The 18,577-nt window shown below is 44.6% G+C and overlaps 1 protein-coding gene across 1 annotated transcript in view; it reads right to left on the reverse strand.

Annotated features, from left to right (window-relative positions):
• Positions 1-18,021, reverse strand: part of RREB1 (ras responsive element binding protein 1) — a 174,968-nt gene extending 156,947 nt beyond the window's left edge. Inside the window, exon 1 of the mRNA XM_038770229.1 lies at positions 17,745-18,021. The gene's annotated coding sequence lies outside the window, so the exon portion shown is untranslated. The remainder of the gene's footprint in view (positions 1-17,744) is intronic.
• Positions 18,022-18,577: the final 556 nt, after the last annotated feature.

The raw sequence follows: 18,577 nt of genomic DNA on the forward strand, positions 1-18,577 counted from the left end.
TACTTCAAATCCAGAAACCGCAGCTCTTCACCGGTTCAAAGCCGGCCTGAAACTGCCTCTCTTCCTGGAAGTCTTTCCCATTTAATTTCTACTTCCCTTCCAACCCCCACTCCCCCACACTACTTCATTCTGTCACTTCAGCGCCACCAGGGGAACTGAGGTGCTTAGAACCCCTTAAAGAATCGCATGTCTTCCACGTACCATATTGCTTAAGCACAAACCCACGCACACATTCTTTTTTCCTTCTTCCGCCGACCTGCAAATCATTTTATCGTCTGTCGCCCTGTTAGATTCTAAAATCCTCGAGAGAAGGGAACATGTCTCCAAACTCCATCCTCCCCTGTATTCTCCCCAGTGGGTGCTCAGTAAACGCGACCGACTGACTGAAGGGCTTGGATCGGCTTACAGTTGGGCTAAAGCTGAGCTTGACTGAGTCCTTCTGACACTTCCACGGGCTTCCCTCTTGCCCTCCCCACCTCTTCTCATTGAATACAGGGAAAATGGGTGAGAAGAGCAGGCAGGATTAGGCCAGCAGGGTGCAGCTGCAACCGTACAGTGACTTCACACAGATCTGGTTACCTCCACTGGCCACCGGGACTTGTCGTTGCGGGCAGGAACGAACTGCACAGAGGGAGAGCATCCCTGGTCCCTCCTCGCCCCTTCAGAAATCCAATCCCACTTTGCCCTGATCACCACATTTCTGGGCATCCTTCTCGGTCAAGGCAGTAAGCGCTTAATAAATGCTATTATTAGTAGTAGTAGTAGTAGTACAGTGCTCTGCACACAGTAAGCACTTCATAAATACCACTGACTGAGCCGTTGTCTTCAGGCTCCTCCAGCTTCAACACCTTTTTGGGCTCTTTAATTATAATGTACAAAATGCTGTCCAAAATGTCCACCCCATTTCTAATTTTCACCTTTCTGTCATTTCTAACAAAACTGCTCCCTATATTGGATAGAGCACGGGCCTGGGGGTCAGAAGGATCCGGTTTCTAATCTCGGCTCTCCCACTCGTCTGCTCTGCGAACTTGGGCAAGTCACTGAATTTCTCTGTGACTCAGTTACCTCGTCTATAAAATGGGGACTAAGACTGTGAGCCCCATGTGGTACATGAACTGCGTCCAACCTGATTATCTTGTCTCTACCCCAGCACTTAGTACAGTGCCTGGCACATAGTAACTGCTTAACAAATACCATTTACCAAATACCAGAGAAGCAGCGTGGCTCAGCGGAAAAAGCACGGGCTTCGGAGTCACAGGTCATGGGCTCAAATCCCGGCTCCGCCAACTGTCAGCTGTGTGACTTTGGGCAAGTCACTTAACTTCTCTGTGCCTCAGTTTCCTCATCTGTAAAATGGGGATTAAGACTGTGAGCCCCACGTGGGACAACCTGATCACCTTGTATCCCTCCCCAGCGCTTAGAACAGTGCTTTGCACATAGTAAGCACTTAACAAATACCATCATTATTGTTATTATTTATTTTTTTAAAAACCCCATTTAAACTGAATTTTTAAATCAAGTGTTCACAGAAGCAGAATACTCTAGTAGCAGTGTAAAAGTCATGAAACAGACAAGGTCCACGACAATTAACAAGTTTCTAGGCTGAAAAGCAGGACACATTTTGTTTTTTTTTTTAAGTTTTTAACACTACAGATCCTAGCAGGCATGAAGAGATACGCCTGTACCAATTTTCTGAGGTCTCAGACAGATGCTGAACTTCTGGAGGGCTCCTGGGATGGGAAAACATTAACGGAACACCTAATAAAGTTCCAAACATCCCACTAACTGCCCCCTCTCCTAAAGAGAGACTAGCTGAATGGTCCCTTGGTCATTCAGCGCTTAGAACAGTGCTTTGCACATAGTAAGCGCTCAATAAATGCCATTATTATCATTATTATTTCTACTGTCAAGGAAGCAGCAGGATAAACAAGGCCTGTACTCTTTCAAATTGTTTTCTCCAAGTAGATACATTTTAGCAATCCCATATAGTCCATAACGTCTTCTAGATTGAAAATCAAAACGGCACACCCAGACAGACACTTGTGATTTAGTTTCTCCCCAGTGTCAGAACGGAAAGAAACTGAGGCAGACGAAAGGGATCATTTTGGAACACACCCGCCAAGTTTATTCATTCAAAGCTGCACACAGGCATTTTGAAAGGCAGGAATTAGGGGGAACCCATTCTTAGTCTCAAAACTGATTACAGCAACATGACTAAACATGCTCAATTTGATGCAACACATCCATTTTCTGATGGCAAAGAGAAGTTCCCAGAACTAGTGTCTTAGTGTCCCACATGAAAAAAATTTAAAGATGGCAGGGGAAAAAGATGTGAGCTGTTTATCCTTACTAAGTAGTCCTGGCTCTAGACTATCTGACATCACTCTGGAATCCTTAGAAGCAAAATACGCTATCACTGAAAAGCTGGAATTTTTATCTCTTGCTGCAAACAAGCTACCAGGATGTTTGGTACAGATTCAGGGGAAATTCAAGTAGGAGGTGAACCATATGCACTGCCTGTGGAATCAGGTCAGTCACTGCCATTCATCCCTCAGCTCCAAAGTTTCTGCTTTTACTCTGGAGACCCACTTCTTCTTCTCTTCCTGCCCAAGAAGCTGGAGGGTTAGCTATTAAAAACAGGCAGCGGGAGCATGGAAGGCGTCGTGGCCGACCAGCGGCTAGGAACCGACATGCCACAGAAAAGGTTTTGGTGTGCCACTCTCTGGCCCAGGTGACGGGGGGCTGATGACACCCTATTTGGCTACCAGTTCCTTTCATTCCCCTTGCTCTGGACACGTCACCTTACTGCCAGTGGACTTTGTGCAACAGGCCCTGAGCAACTTTCACACACTTAACCCTTGGCTTTTCAAAAAACTAATCAACTGTATTTATTGAACACTTACTGCATGCGGAGCACTGCTTGGGGGAATACAACAATATAATCAACTAATTTGATTCCATGCAATCTCCTCTAGGGAGCCTCTTTCCTAGTAATTCTAAACCGGAATTACTAGAGAGGAGGGCTAGGTGACGCGTCTCCTTATTGGCATGCTAAAAGAGGAGAAGTCGGAGAAATGTGGGTACCACTACAGGGGGGAGAATTAGATGAAGGTTTTCATGGAAACCACAAACAGTGATACAATTAGGTTGACAATATGATCTACTGGGCTGATAACTAGATTGAGGAAGCAAATAAAGGAATCATCATCACCACTTCAGATCCATTAAAATAAAAAGAATAATAATAATAGTGCTTGCTAATCACTTACTATGTGCCAGTCAATGTTCTAAGCACTGGGGTAGATACAAGTTAATCAGGTTGGACATAGTCCCTGTCCCACGTGGGGCTCACACTCTTAATCCCCATTTCACAGATGAGGTAACTGAGGCACATGTAGTAGGTACTTAAATACCACTATGATTAAAAATGGCATAAAGGCAGCAACATTTTAAAATGCAGGGCACCCTTACTTTACACTGAGCTTGGTACTGAGAAATGTCAATGAAAAGTGAATTGAATTAAATCGTTTTACTTTGTATAAGGGGAGTAATATTCCAGACCTAAAAATGAGCCACGTAAGTATTCTGAAGATGCCAAAAACTGAACCGTAAATGTCAGCTAGGCAACGTATGAGAGCAGATACGAAAATCAAGATGCAGTGTGGCCTAGTAGAAAGAGGATGGGCCTGGGAATCAGAGGACCTAGGTTCTAATCCTAGCTCTGCCATTTGCCTGCTGTGTGATCTTAGATAAGTCACTTTAACTTCTCTGTGCCTTAGTTTTCTCAGCTGTAAAATGGGGAGCAAACACCTATTCTCCTCCTTCTTGGATAGTGAGCCCCATTTGGGACAAGGGCTGGAACTAACCAGATTATCTAGTGTTTGGCACATAGTAAGTGCTTAGCAAATACCCATATTATAATCACCCAGGCCTCTGGCTCCCAAGTGCTCCCCTTCTCACTTTTTAAGTATTTCGGGCACAACGTTTGCAGAGGACTGCAAACTAAGCCCACAGATGAAAGAAACATACATGTTCCTCTCCTCACACTAGGGATGCCTTGTGAGAAAGGCAGTGTTAAATGAATTCTTGTATGGCGAGGATGGGTTCAAAGTCTACCAATGCAATCCAGTATTTAAAAAAGGTGGGGGGGGGGGGGGGAGAAAGTGAGTGACAACTCTGGTCAACTTTTTTAGAAAAATGCATTATTTAAAGTAAAACAAACCCATGATCCTCTAAGACCACAGGTATACTCAGTATTGCAAAGGTCAGTGGTTGAAGGTGTGTGAGTGGGGCTGTATATGCCCACAGGGAACAGGTGATTTTAACCTCAAGAAGGCAATGACAGTATTTGGAGTGATCTGTCATCCTGGAAGATCTAAGCTATGAATACGGCTTCAATATAGACCGTATTAAAATAATGTTGAGGATCTCTTGGCCAAAAACACATCAGCATATTCTCTTCTCACTGAAGTGGCAAATGGCAAGTCAGCCAGGAGAAAATGTTCAGATTAATTTTTCTTTTCATTCATCATCTTGGTCTGATTTGGTAGTATAGGGCCTTCACTCAGATGCAACCATACTTGGGGCCCTCCTGGAAGATCAGGTTTATTAGATTGATGATGTCATAAAATAAAGGCCATCGCAACTCATGCTGAAGTAGCCAACATTTAAGTGAGTCCCGAAGATTTCCCACTCCTGATCGGGAAGTACCAAGGAGACTTCCTTTGAAGGTTACCCAACATTCTCCCTCCTAATATACTGATAACTATTATATTTCACTTACAAAGAAGCAGAGGATTCAGAATAATGATTCAGAGCCCGTATACAAGAGAATTGGAAATTCTTAATGGGAGCTACCTGCTAATTAACAGTTTGGTAGATCACTGCTTCACCAGGCATTTATATAAATGAATAACTAGTTCCCAAGCCCCTGCGCTGAACCCAATTTTACAGAGTGGTCTTTCCCACACAAAGAGAACCAATTGGTCATTGCCATGAAGGTTTTCTGTTCAAGAGCATATCCAATCATGGGAGCTGTGAAATGACTAGGGAACAAGCAGCGTGGTGGAGTGGAAAGAACGGAGGACTGGGAGCCAGGAGACCTGGGTTTGAATCCTGCCTCCGGCACTTGCTTGCTGTGTAACCTTGGGCAAGTCACTCTGCTTCTCTGAGCCTCAGGTTCCTCATCTTTAGAATGGGGGTTCGATATCTATTCTGCCTTCCATCGGGGGCTTACAGTCTCAGGTGGATTGGGACTGTGTCTGATCTGATTGTATTAGATCCATCCCAGCACAGGCTTAGCACAAAATAAATGGTTAATTCATCATTATTGCTATTATCACTAAGAATATGTGATCACTGGACGGTAATCACAGTGGTCGAGATGATCTTACGTAAGTCACGGGACACACAGAGACAGATGTCAGGTCCCGGCTAGTCCCTGGTACCCTCAGGCCTCCGAGGCCCGTGACAGGGACTGCCCGCTCCCTCCACCTTCGGGACACCCATCAGCCCATCTCCTCTCCAGCCTGGCAGTTCGGGCTGCGGGTTAAACCTTCAGGACATTGGGAAGGCAGTGGCTATGGTGGTTCCAACTGTCAGACACCTGAGTGGCAAGGAGCCTGAAATCCTGCTCCTCTAGCTGCAATGCCCTATTGCTCTTAGTGCATTTAATCAATTAAACAATGGTATTTACTAAGCACTTACTGTGTCCACAGCACTGTACTGAGCCCTTGGGAGACTACAACTGAGTTGGGAAACTGATCCCGCCTCCCAGAAGCTTACAATCTAGTGGGACAGGCGGACATTAAAATCAGTTACGGGCAAGGGGAAGAAATGGAGTGGAATGATATGTACGGAAGTGCTGTTGGGGAGGGGAGAAGGTGCATCAAAGCATATGAAGCAAGATGGCTTAGTGGATAGAGCACGGGCCTGGGAGTTAGAAGGTCATGGGTTCTAATTCTGCCTCCGCCACGTGTCTGCTGTGTGACCTTGGGCAAGTCACTTCACTTCTCTGGGCCTCAGTTACCTCATCTGTAAAATGGGGATTGAGATTGTGAGCCCCATAAGGGACTAGGACCGTGTCTGACCCGATTTGCTTGTATTCACCCCAGCGCTTAGTAGAGTGCCTGGCACACAGTAAATGCTTAACAAATACCAGAGCTATTATTATTAAAGAGCTTAGGGAATACAAACTTAAGGGCACAGGGAGAATATGGTAGGGAGACAAGAGGAAAGTCAGGGAAGGCTTCCTGGAGGAGATCTGATTTCAGGAGGGCTTGGCAGGGATAGGGAGACTTGACAGTCTGTCAGATACCGTGTGCTCTGCACACAGTAAGCGCTCAATAAATACGATTGATTGAGATGACGGGGAAGGGAGCTTCAGGCAGGAGGGCTTACAAGAGAGGTAAGATTGAGGTTCAGTACGTAGGTTGGTATTAGAGGAGCAGAATGTGCAAGCTAGTTTCTAATGGTATAGGGAGGAGGAAGAGAGCGGACAATGTTTGAAAGGCGATGGTGAGGAATTTCTGTTGGATGTGGAGATGGATGGGCAACCAATGAAGGTTTGGGCCAGGCACCCCTACACGCTGGGGTGGATACAAGCAAACTGGGTTGGACACGGGCCCTGTTCCACGTAGGGCTCAGTCTCAATCCCCATTTTAGAGATGAAGTAACTGAGGCACAGAGAAGTGACTTGCCCAAGGTCAAACAGCAGACCAGTGGCGGAGCCAGGATTAGAACCCAGGACCTTCCAGACCCTTGGTCTATCCACTACACATATGGACTAGAGAGAAGAGAGGCTGGAGGCAGGGAGGTCAGCGAGGAGGCAGCAGATGAAACAGAATATGGCAAGTGCTTGGACCAGCGTGGTAGCAATTTGGACAGAGAGGAAGAAGCAGATTTTAGAGATGTTGTGATGGTAGAAGGGACAGGATTTGGTGATTGACTGAATGCACTGGTTTAAGGAGAGAGGCGAGTCACGGATAATGTCAAGGTTGCAGACTTGTGAGACGGATGATGGTGGTATTACTAATAGTGGTGGCAAAGTTGGGAGGCGGGAATGATACAGGTGGGAAGATAAGGAGTTCTGTTTGGGATATGTTAAAATTTCAGGTGTCAGCGGAACGTCTACGTACAGATATCCTGAAGGCAGGAGAAAATGTGAGACTGAAAGAGAGAGGTATAGGCCGGAAGGTAGATTAAGGAGTCGTCACTGGCACAGAGCTGACAGGGGGAGCGAATGAGCTCCTCAATGGAATGGGTGTCCCTTAGTCTTTTTTTCCTTTTGTGCTTTCATTGTTTCACCTTTCCTTACCTGCCTGTCCCCAACCCTGTTCCCCACTTATTATTAGATCAATCCTTTGGGGGCTGGGGGCCAGGAACCATATCTATCCATACATGCACACACTTTTTCCCAGCCTTTAGAGTACAGTGCTTTGCCACGATATGCACTCAATAAATACCACTGAATGAAAGAATGGATGCATCTGTGACATGTAGCCTCTAATACTTGTCACACACTTTTTCCCAGCCTTTAGAGTATAGTGCATTGCCATGATATGCACTCAATAAATACCACTGAATGAAAGAATGGATGCATCTGTGACATGTAGCCCCCTCTACCTGCTGTTTCATTTTCTTTCTTTCTAGGATAACAATACACAGCAACTTTACCAAGAAGAAAAATGAAAAACAACACGCCAAAATTACAAATGGTACTGAATGTAACTGCCCAATCTGAAATGTGGCTGTGCCCTCAAGCAATGGAGGGCTGAGGTTATAATTCAAGGAAAAGGCAGGAGGTTGGTTTCGGGCCTCGGCTTTGCTTTGGCTCACGAGATGTGACTTATACTTGCACATGCTGCAGCTCTGGGATCTCTAATGACCACGAGTGGCTGGTCAGGCTAAGACTGACACTAAGATTACACAAAACAAAACAAGCATCTCTTACACTGGTGGATTTTTTTTTTTAGTTAAGGGAAATGAATCCAGCTGCTGTCCAGCTAGAGAGCAGAAATACAGCTCAATTCCTTTGATTTTTCTCCTATGCTATATACACAGGGATTTATAATAATCTTTCAAATCATTTCTGAACAAGATAAAAGATAAATGTCAACTACAAGGGTGAAGCAGTTTATACCCACATCTAACACTTATAAGACATAAGCTTCTTAAGGGCAGGAACTGCATTTTTCCTATGTTTTCTCAAGAACCCAAGACTAGATTGTAGCCAAAAGGGAGAATGATCATTACAACTAGGGGATGAGAAGAAGGGTGTCTGCCCAAGTTTAGAATACACTAAAAACCTGAAACTCTAGTATCTGAGTTGTTTGTGGTATGCTGCAATTTCTCATAGTTATGGGAGGTGACAATGAATTGTAATATCTTTACTAGCTTTTTGAATATCAAAATATTTTAATGATTTGAATATAAATGAAATCAGAAAGCTGCAGATTAAGCTTCCCTTAATTATGCTTATTAAAAAAAACACCAAAAAGAATAATCATAATGATAATAATGGTATTTGTTAAGCACTTACTATGAGCCAAACACTGTTCTAAGCACTGAGGTACATACAAGGCAATCAGGTTGCCCCACGTGGGGCTCACAATCTTAATCCCCATTTCACAGATGAGGCACAGAGAAGTTAAGTGACTTGTCCAAACTCACAGAGCAGACAAGTGGTGGAGCCGGGATTAGAACCCATGACCTCTGACTCCCAAGCCCGTGCTCTTTCCACTAAGCCACCGCTGCTTCAAGAAGAAGCTTGTTTCAAGTTTAAATTAAACCTCCAGTATGGGAATACAAGTCTGAGATGAGTTCACCTACCCCTAAAAGTCAAACTGTACTCAGAGCCCATGATTGCTCAGATTTTTAAAAAATTCCTTTTCCACACTAGATAAGGAAATTGTGCTACAGCTGTGCTAGACAGCTGTGCTGAAAAGCTGTTAACTTTGATTCTTTCAAAGAACTACTTTCAAATACTGGTGCAGATAGATCCTGCTCTGAAACTAGACTGGAATATGAACATGTAATAGAAACCTTTGGAACTAACTGCACAGTTTCAGGAAAACAGCATCTTGACCAAGTGTGCATCACACTGTATTCGATGCTATAAAAATTCTTCTTCTCCTGCAGCATTCAACCCTCTCAAAAATAAACTAAGATAAAGCAAATGAAAAAAAAAAAAAACCAACTACACACACATGACTTAAATGAACTAGAGTCAAACTGCACAGACCAAGAAAGAACTCAACCACTAAAGAAATTAAAAAGTTATTAAGCACAGCTCCTGGCAAAAAAACAGTGAGCACTATTAGGACTGTGAAGTTTTATCCTTGATCCATGTGCTCATTTCTCCAGTACAAACTATGCACTGAGAAGGCAGTGCAAAGTGGACATAATTAGCAAAGTCCCTCTGAGCCATTGGATAGCATAATGAAATATTTCCTTTTTCATTTACAGAACAACTAATTCCAACAAGTACATTACTGAAACTTTACCAATATTTAACTCCTAGCTATGAAATATCTTCACATTTAAAATAAAGAAGATAATGTACTCCCAGGTAGGTTCATTTACTTGCCAGGTTACAACCGAAACAAAAAAAATCTGTGTGGATGAGCAACATTCTACATGTGACAAAACATCAAATTCATCACATATAAATCACTTTCAAGTTTCTGTTTAGCATTCAAGATGTTCAAGAGAATCCAAATGATTAAGCAACAGAAGCAAAGTGTTCCTGTATCTTTAAGATGTAATGGCAGATTCTTTGTCTCCCTATTTCCCTACAATCAATTATATGAACTTCTAGTTAGAGACTGGTTGTCAAAGTTCAGCTTCTGTAACAAAGAGAAATACAGGAGTTCCCCAATTTGGAGCCGAATTCATCAAGCAATTTTGCTTTAGCAAATGTTAGAGCCCCTCAAGGCTTCCTGAACTAGTGTAAAAACAAATAAGAGGGCCTATATGAAAATGCATCCTGTCTTCATACTTACTAGTAAAAAGATGTGATTTATATTTCTGTTTTACAGAAACAAAGGCCCTCCCCCTTTTTCAATCATCTGGAATGTTCAAAAGGAAACAGCTTAGCAATACTTAATGAGCTACGTAAGCAAATTAAAATGGCAGAAACATTATATTACTTTTATGACAAAGTGAGGCAAGCAAGCAGCGTGGCCTAGTGGATGGAGCATGGGCCTAAGAGTCAGAAGGACCTGGGTTCTAACCCCGGCTCTGCCACTTGTGTGCTGTGTGACTTTGGGCAAGTCACTTAATTTATCTGTGCCTCAGTTACCTCAACTTTAAAATAAGAATTGAGGCTCCCAGGTGGGAGCTAGCTTGTATCTACCCCAGCATTTAGTACAGTGTCTGGCACACAGTAAGCACTAAATAAATAGCATTTAAAAAAAAAAAGCAATCATGCTAGCCTAAAAAAAAGAGTTGTTTTAAAAAGTCCCAAAACCATGAGGGTTATTAGAGGGAAATGTTAGGTTTATTAAAAGGTACACCCCCTTCCCCCGCCCAACCATGAAGATGGATGGAAGAAAAGCAACCATTTTATCATTCTTCCTAACAAACATCTTCTGGTGTCACCATCAGGAACAGAACGCAGAGCTGGATGAGCCACAGGTCTGATCCTGAATGGCATTGCTTCCATTCTTGTGTCCATGAACCACTGCACTATTTTAAACCTTCTAAATACTCAGTACACAAAGTGCTCTACACATTCCCCTTGGTAAAACTTGATGAAACATTTAAATGGGAAATATGAAATAAGTAGTCAAACGTTTTTAATTACTCCACCTTGATTTATTTTCCCCTTGGTTTAAAAATCTCGCAATGTTTGGAGGGGGGGAAGTGGGGGGGTTCAATCACAGCTATCAGTACCAACTTTGCATAGGGAGTCTGCAGATGAATCTTTGCTGAGGTATGTTGTCTCTGGGACTTTACAGAGGCTTTCAAATTCTCTTAACATTACTTGTTTGAATCACACTGAACAAACAGTCCCCACCCAATCTCCTACTTCTTTTGTTTGAAGCATCTATTCACAGGCACCTTTTACTGATTGGTAGGCCCAGGCGAAATTGCAAACTAAAGTACCTTTAAAAGGCACACTACAAAGTTAGAGGAAACAAGATTTTGTGCTCCCCGCATCTGCCCCCCTTTTCTTCCATCCCTCCCGGCCAAAATAGCAGCTTCCACCATCAATGAAGGTTGCAGCTTCCCAGCAGGCTTTAGAGGAATCCCTTCATCCTTCCATCCTTCCTCCTGGGGGTACAATTCCCCAGATTTCTCCTTGAATAACCAGATTTTCAATACCAACAAGCTCGACATAAGAGAGACGGCCAACGACTGCCATTACAAATTCAAACACGGTCTCAGAGGTCACTAACTGAAATGGAGTTAGTACTTGTTAAGTGCTAACTATGTGCCAAGCACTGTTCTAAGCACTGGGGAAGATACAAATTAATCAAGTTGGACACAGTCCCTGTCCCACTTGGGGCTCACAGTTTGCCTCCATACCTCCACCTGAAAATAACTAATTTCATTAATTTGTATTTCTTGAGTGCTTACTGTGCGCACTACACTATACTAAGCGCTTGGGAGAGTACAATGTAACAATAAACAGACACAGTCCCTGCCCACAATGAGATTACAGTCTAGAGGGGGAGCCAGACACTAATACAAATAAATTACAGATGTGTACCTGGGTGCTGTGGGGGTGGGGTGGGGTGATGAGCAAGTTAGGGCAACGGAGAAGAGAGTGGGAAAAGAGGAAAGGATGGCTTAGGGAAGGCCTCTTGGAGAAGAGGTGCCTTCAATTTCATGAGTGTCTCTTCCTTGCCCATTTCCATATTTCAATTGACAATAGAGGCCAGAGAACTGAAATATGCAAAAAAGTACCCTCCTTCAGCCATCTGAAGCAGCGTGGCTCAGTGATGGGCTTTGGAGTCAGAGGTCGTGGGTTCAAATCCCGGCTCCGCCAACTGTCAGCTGTGTGAATTTGGGCAAGTCACTTAACTTCTCTGGGCCTCAGTTACCTCATCTGGAAAATGGGGATTAAAACTGTGAGCCCCCCGTGGGACAACCTGATCACCTTGTAACCTCCCCAGCACTTAGAACAGTGCTTTGCACATAGTAAGCACTTAACAAATACCATTATTATTATTATTATTATTATCTTGCCTCCCTTGGGAAAACAAACCAAAGGTGCCCTAAAAACAAAATCAGCTGTTTTGGAAGCTGGTTCTCACATCCCCCCCTCCTATGTGGCATTCCTTTAGATATAAGGGAATATCTCCCATGTAGAAAATGTCCCAGTTCCATGGGGTGTGTACAGAGACAGACGTTTGATCCCTTGGTTTCTTTTTTCAGACTTGAATTCTAGGCCCTATGATACCACTTTCACCCCCAAAATTTCTTAGCTCCTCCCACCTGGGAGTGGAAAATCACCACTCACATTTCACCTGCTCACTGGGTCAAAAGCGAACAATTATCTTGTTTATTCCCCCAGATTAAGGTTTCTAGTAATTACACCTCCTAGCTATGCTTGCTTAAAGGTGCCAAACGTTGTGCTGGGCACCAGAACAGATACACAATAATCAGATTCGATACAGATAACCCAAGTTGGGCTCAGACTAAGAGGTAGAGAGAACAGGGCCTCCCTTCAAGGCCCTACTGAGAGCTCACCTCCTCCAGGAGGCCTTCCCAGACTGAGCCCCTTCCTTCCTCTCCCCCTCATCCCCCTCTCCATCCCCCTCATCGTACCTCCTTCCTTTCCCCACGGCACCTGTATATATGTATATATGTTTGTACATATTTATTACTCTATTTTACTTGTACATATCTATTCTATTTATTTTATTTTGTTAGTATGTTTGGTTTGGTTCTCTGTCTCCCCCTTTTAGACTGTGAGCCCACTGTTGGGTAGGGACTGTCTCTATATGTTGCCAACTAGTACTTCCCAAGCGCTTAGTACAGTGCTCTGCACACAGTAAGCGCTCAATAAATACGATTGATTGATTGATTGAACAGGGATCGTAACCCTTATTTTATAGACGAGCAAGCTGAGCTGCAACCCAGAGAGGGTACCGTGTTTGCTCAAGGTCACACACAGAGCAGTCTCAGGCAGACCTGGGATTAGAAATCTGGGTCCCATACTCTTTTCAGTAGGCCACGCTTCCTTCCACTTTGGTAACCCAAGTTCTTAATCAAGGGACAATGTAGCTTCAAACTCTGCAGAGCGCATATTTTATCTAGCCAAAATTTTCAAAGCCTTACAAAGGATGATAGTGGTTCTCTAGTAAAACTTTTAGCAACTTTTCACCTTTTCACCAGAGTACTTATGAAAATGTAGAACTGATTAGTTGTGAACCATTTGGAGACTAAAACGATTTCTTTTTAAAAAGGAGCCTCTGCCTAATGCCTTGGGCTGAGCACAGGCCTAATCTAAGGGAAGGGAATGATTTATCACAATTAGGGAAAAACTTTTCACATCACCAGGGACGGCCTCTGAATTTGATACCATATTGCATTTCTTCCCTTTGAATACAAATTTACAACACTCTAAACACACACGTTTCAAATAAGGATGTTATTACTACAAGAAATTAAGTTCATCTGATTTCTTTTTTTAAATCCCAAATACAATATTTTGGGAGGACTTCTCTCTGCAAAAAGACAAGCTGCGCTTGGACACCTCCAATTGGTCAAAATACTCTGAAGAGAATAATGATTGGAAAAAAAGTACATTTTTTCTTCCTACTTTAAAGACTAACTTCCTCGCTATTGGTATTGTAGAGCAGAATGCTTACAAAAATGCCTGGGTTAATTTTAGCATCCTTCTGTTTAGCTGCTTAGCAACACTTATCCTATGACCTTCTAAGCACCACCTACTTTTAAAAGGATAATGAATAGAACCATCAAGGGGGTTCACCTCTGATTGTCAAGATTGACTATGTTCACTCCTCCTCTACCCACTTCTTTCTCCCTTCCCTCCAGACTAAACAAAGGCCGAATTTGGTTTACTAGCAGGTTTCATTAACCGGAGAACTGAAACTGCAGTGCCAGAGTCATCATAGCCCATCAATAATCCAGAAGTGGCACTTTCAAGTGGCAGGTAAATCACATATTCCTTCAACACTGCCGGACCAAAGTATTTAATATTTTCTTTTTGGCCAAGCAATGACTAATTAGCGTTTGCAAACTGTATCTCAAATATTATTGGTCGATTGATTGATTATCTTGGTGCTGGAAGCAGACCCACAATACTGCGATCACAACTGCCAGTCTTTATAAAATTCAAAATAAAAATCCTGATATCCAAAGGTCGCTCTTGCTGAGCCATGTAAACAGGAATGGATGCAGCAGCACCTGTACCAGCTGAGTCAGGCTCACACACCCCACCACAAACTCTTCTTCTAAAAACAACTTCCATTTTGAATTTGTCATAAGTACCAAAAATCTAGAGAGTAAGTTGTAGCACTTGAGTCATCACTTCTTTCCACAAAAACATGAAACACCGGGAGCACAAACCAGAAATGAAATTCCTCTTTAAAAAAAAATTAAGGGAAAGTTTTTTTTTTCCCCCAGATCGAAATACAGGTTTCATTAACCACCATTTCAAGGAGAAGATATGGAGGGGGGGGGGGGGAGACCTCTTCAACTACTTAAAAAAGGATAAGGAAATGAAGCGATTTTTCAGCATTATAAAGTGAAAGTCATTAAAATGGGATGCACTATGTACCAACTGAGAACAGTAGGTGTGGCTCTTACTAATCTTCAATAAAGAGGTGGTGGCTCTTTGCTTGATTAGATGATGGATATAATTTGCTTGGAAATCCAAACCCAATTAAGGGTCATTTTTCCCAGAATATGTATGTGCGCATACACACACACCACACACACACACACACATATTCTCTAGTCTCTAACATGGCCCACCTCAGTATGAATCATTAGAAGTATCCTTTACCCTGACTCCACCTAAACCACTAACTGGGATCACAGGAACAAGTTCTGTACCTCAAAAATCACACGTTTTAGCAACATTCTTTAACCTGCACAACCATCCGATCAAATGATGTTTTCGACCTGGAACCTACTCATTAAAATAAGTAAGCAAATCTAAATGATACCTTTGAAGGGCCTTATGAAAAGGAAATGAAAAGCAATGACCCAATTGTCGTGAACTCACCCTGCACATTGCCTTGACATTAACTACTTTTGGGAGGGGGGGGGGGGTAAAAGTCGAACATCTTGATTCGTCTATAAGATAGCAACTTGAAAAAAAAATGTGCCTTAGCATCCCTGTTTTCGGTCATGGGATGCAATTCCCCTGTTTTTTCAAGCATCACTCATCCAGAAGCAACCGGTACTGGAGTTGCATCTCCACTCGGGGGCCGAAATGAGGAATACTTTTTCCACTATTAGTGATAATCTCGGACCTGTTGGGCAGCCTGTTTATATATAAAGTCTCTCCACTCCCCCCTTCCCAAACTAGAGTGCCCGAGTGTGTACTGGTGTGTTGCTGCTGGCTCCGAAGCCGTGTAGAATTTCGTAATGGAATGTGAACTGCTCGTCCGGATCTGGGCTCACGTTCTATCTCCTAACCAGTAAGGCGCAAGGGGAGGCCAAATCTGCTGAGCAAGGGAAAAAAGAAAATATTCTCCTCCTCTTTTACAGCCCATCAGTGATGCATTGCAGTGGGCGCTAAACTTTGTGCGAAGTTAGTGTTAAACGGAGGAGGCGGGCAACTTGTCAAGCCATTCAACTCTGACAAAGTTCAATCCTTCTCCCTTCTTCCCCACCCACTCCCACCGGGGGGGGAGGGAGGAGGAGGAGGGGAAGGGAGGGGAGGAAGGGAGGGGAAGTTTCAAGCACCAACTGATCATCACCAAGTCTTCTTCTCGCACAGCCCTGCCCTGCCTGACAACAAAATGAGTTGGTTCCGGCGGCCCGACGATGCACCACTGCAAGAGCTGGGCTGGGCAGGGCGTGCAGGGCCTTCCTCCCGGGGAAAGCAGCACACACACAAGGAGAGGACAAGTTGGCCTCGCCGAGCTTTCAACTCCACAGTTGGTACTCGCGGCGGAAAAGGGCCCAGCTCACGTAACAGCAACCGAGCGAGGGAGGAACTACATCCCCAACGCGACCCCACTTCGCCATCCAGAAAGGGAAAGAAGAAAAAAAAGGCTGCTCAACGGGAGAGAGCGAAAAAAAAAACCCCTCTCCCTGCTTCTTAGCAACCATTAAGGTCGCAGTTTCCTAAGAGACGAGACGGATCTCCATGAGACCACATGGGGGGCGAGGGGGGGGGGGAGAGAAAGAAACTGAAGCCGTCTGGAAAACTTGGGGGGGGGGGAGAAAAAGTTGGAAGCATCTTTCCTCGTTATAAATAAACACCTATTCATCCCCCTAACGCACATACTTCCAAATGGGCCCCGTACAGCAGACATGGATGGGGATGGGGACTGCGGAAGGGGGAGGAAGAAAAAAAAAAAAAAGGAGTCGAGACAAACACGCTCACACACACTTGGTCCAGCAGGCGATGGGCAAAAGTTTTCAAACTCTCAACAACTCCAGCGAAAAGCAAATATCACCTAAACAAATCTCGCTGTTTCAGATGCTGCCCAAGCGTCTTCCTGTACTCGTGATGTTTCGGGTGTGTGTGTGTGTGTGTGTGGTGTGGTCTTTCCTCCCTGTAGTGTACGTTACACACATACACACGGAGATGTGCTCCTGACAAAAACACGTCCGCACAACCCCAAAGGAAAAGCGAGCCAAACAAAACGCTTCCAGTAAAGTCGACTCCCAAGTTTAAGTGGCACAGACGGCGATTGTTCAACTTTGGAAAGGGAAAAATGGCCAGGACCTGGGGAAGGACCCAGCCGTGAGAGGCCCCCCCACCTCATCAGAGAGAAAGGGGAGGAAGGGAGGGAGCGAGAGGCAGAGGCTCGGCCGGACAGAGAAGATCAAAGTACGAATCTAAAAGACACAGACGGATGCTTCCATCGACGGAAGGATCCCGGAAAAGTTGGCAAAGAGACCCACAAAAATGCAACTTTTATACCTGAAAACGGGCGCCTTCATCTCAGCTTTTTTTCTAAAGACAGGATCCAGGAATGATCTTTTTTAAAAAAAAAAGTTTGAAAAAACGCCCCTCCTCTCCCCCCCCCCCCGCACCCTTCTCGAAAAAGGGGGGGAGGACGGAAGATGGAGTTACGTTAAAAGATGTGCTCGCTAGCAGTCCGCACACCATCCAAGTCCTGGTAGTTCCTGGTTAAAAATAAACTTTGCAGCGGGAGAAGGAGATGATCTGGCCGGATTCCTGAGCTCAGACGGTTTAATATGGATGAGCATCAGGTCCTGCAGGCAAAAACGCTGGTGGTGCTGCTGCTGCTGCTGCTGCTGCTGCTATTCTCAGGGAGCTGGTTGGTAGAGTCAGCAACAGGGAAGGGAAAAGGAGCAAAGGAAGGGGAGGGGGAGGAGGAGGAGGAAGAGGAGAAAGAGGAGGGGAAAAGGCAGCACAAACTCATCATCACTGCCGACTAAATTTTCGGAAAAAAAAAAACCCCAGCGAACTTTTTCTTAACCCAACCTTCAAAAAGAGTAACAGGAGGACTTTTTAAAAAAACTTACTCATCCCCAAAGTTCTCCAAAAAGCCCTCTCGCCCAGCTACAGATACTTTTCTGCAACTCAGTTAAAAGTCAGGCAAGAACTACGTTCTTCTACTTACGTTTGACTCTACTGGGGCTGTCCTGTTTGCGCCGAGACATGATTTGATGGTGACTGATGGGCTCGAGGGGAAAAAAAAAAAGAGAGAGAGAGATGCAAAGTTGTTCCGGAAAAGGAATCAAAATGGCGTTTCTGGATGTGCAAAGTTCATCAACTCCACAATAACTTCCCTTCCTCCTCTTCTCCCTGAAGGGGGAAGATGGGCAAGAAGTTGGAGACCCCTCTAAGTCTCAAGTTGCTTTTTTTGTGGGCCCCTTTCTCTCCCTCATCTCCTTCCCCTCACTCTCTCCCTCTTACACTCAGTGACTCTCTCCCTCTCTCACCCTGATAAGTAGACACATCACGTGTTGCTCCTGCTAGTCTCCTGGGGACGTGTTACTGAGCTGCTGCTGCTGCTGCTGCTGCTGCTGCTGCTAGAGGTTGGAGGCAGTGTCCTCTCCCCACTTTGTGTATCTTTGATCGATGCTACCCTCGTTCAGCGCCCAGCCACTTCCAGCCTCCCGACTTCACATTTCCAACAGACTCGACGGGTCCTCGCCTGGTTTGGGGGTCCCCCGGTTGCGTTTTCCGCTTTTGTCCTTGCTCCCCTGGAAGGTGCTGGGGGTTGTTTGGTGTGTTTGGGGTTGGGGGAGGGGCTGCTTTGCTGGAAGGGAAGGAAAGGGAAGGGAAGGGAGCAGCAGCAGCAGCTGAAGTTGATCCAAATCAGCCGCTCTGCTGGCAGAGGCGGCCACCTCCCCCGCCGCCACTACTCTGCGGTGATGGCTTGGACTTTCGGAGCTCTTGACTACCAGTGAAGTTGTCCCTCTCCCACTGCTGGCCTTCCTTCATCCCTTG

This window comes from Tachyglossus aculeatus, chromosome X3 (genome assembly GCF_015852505.1).
Source record: "Tachyglossus aculeatus isolate mTacAcu1 chromosome X3, mTacAcu1.pri, whole genome shotgun sequence".
NCBI classification, from domain to species: domain Eukaryota; kingdom Metazoa; phylum Chordata; class Mammalia; order Monotremata; family Tachyglossidae; genus Tachyglossus; species Tachyglossus aculeatus.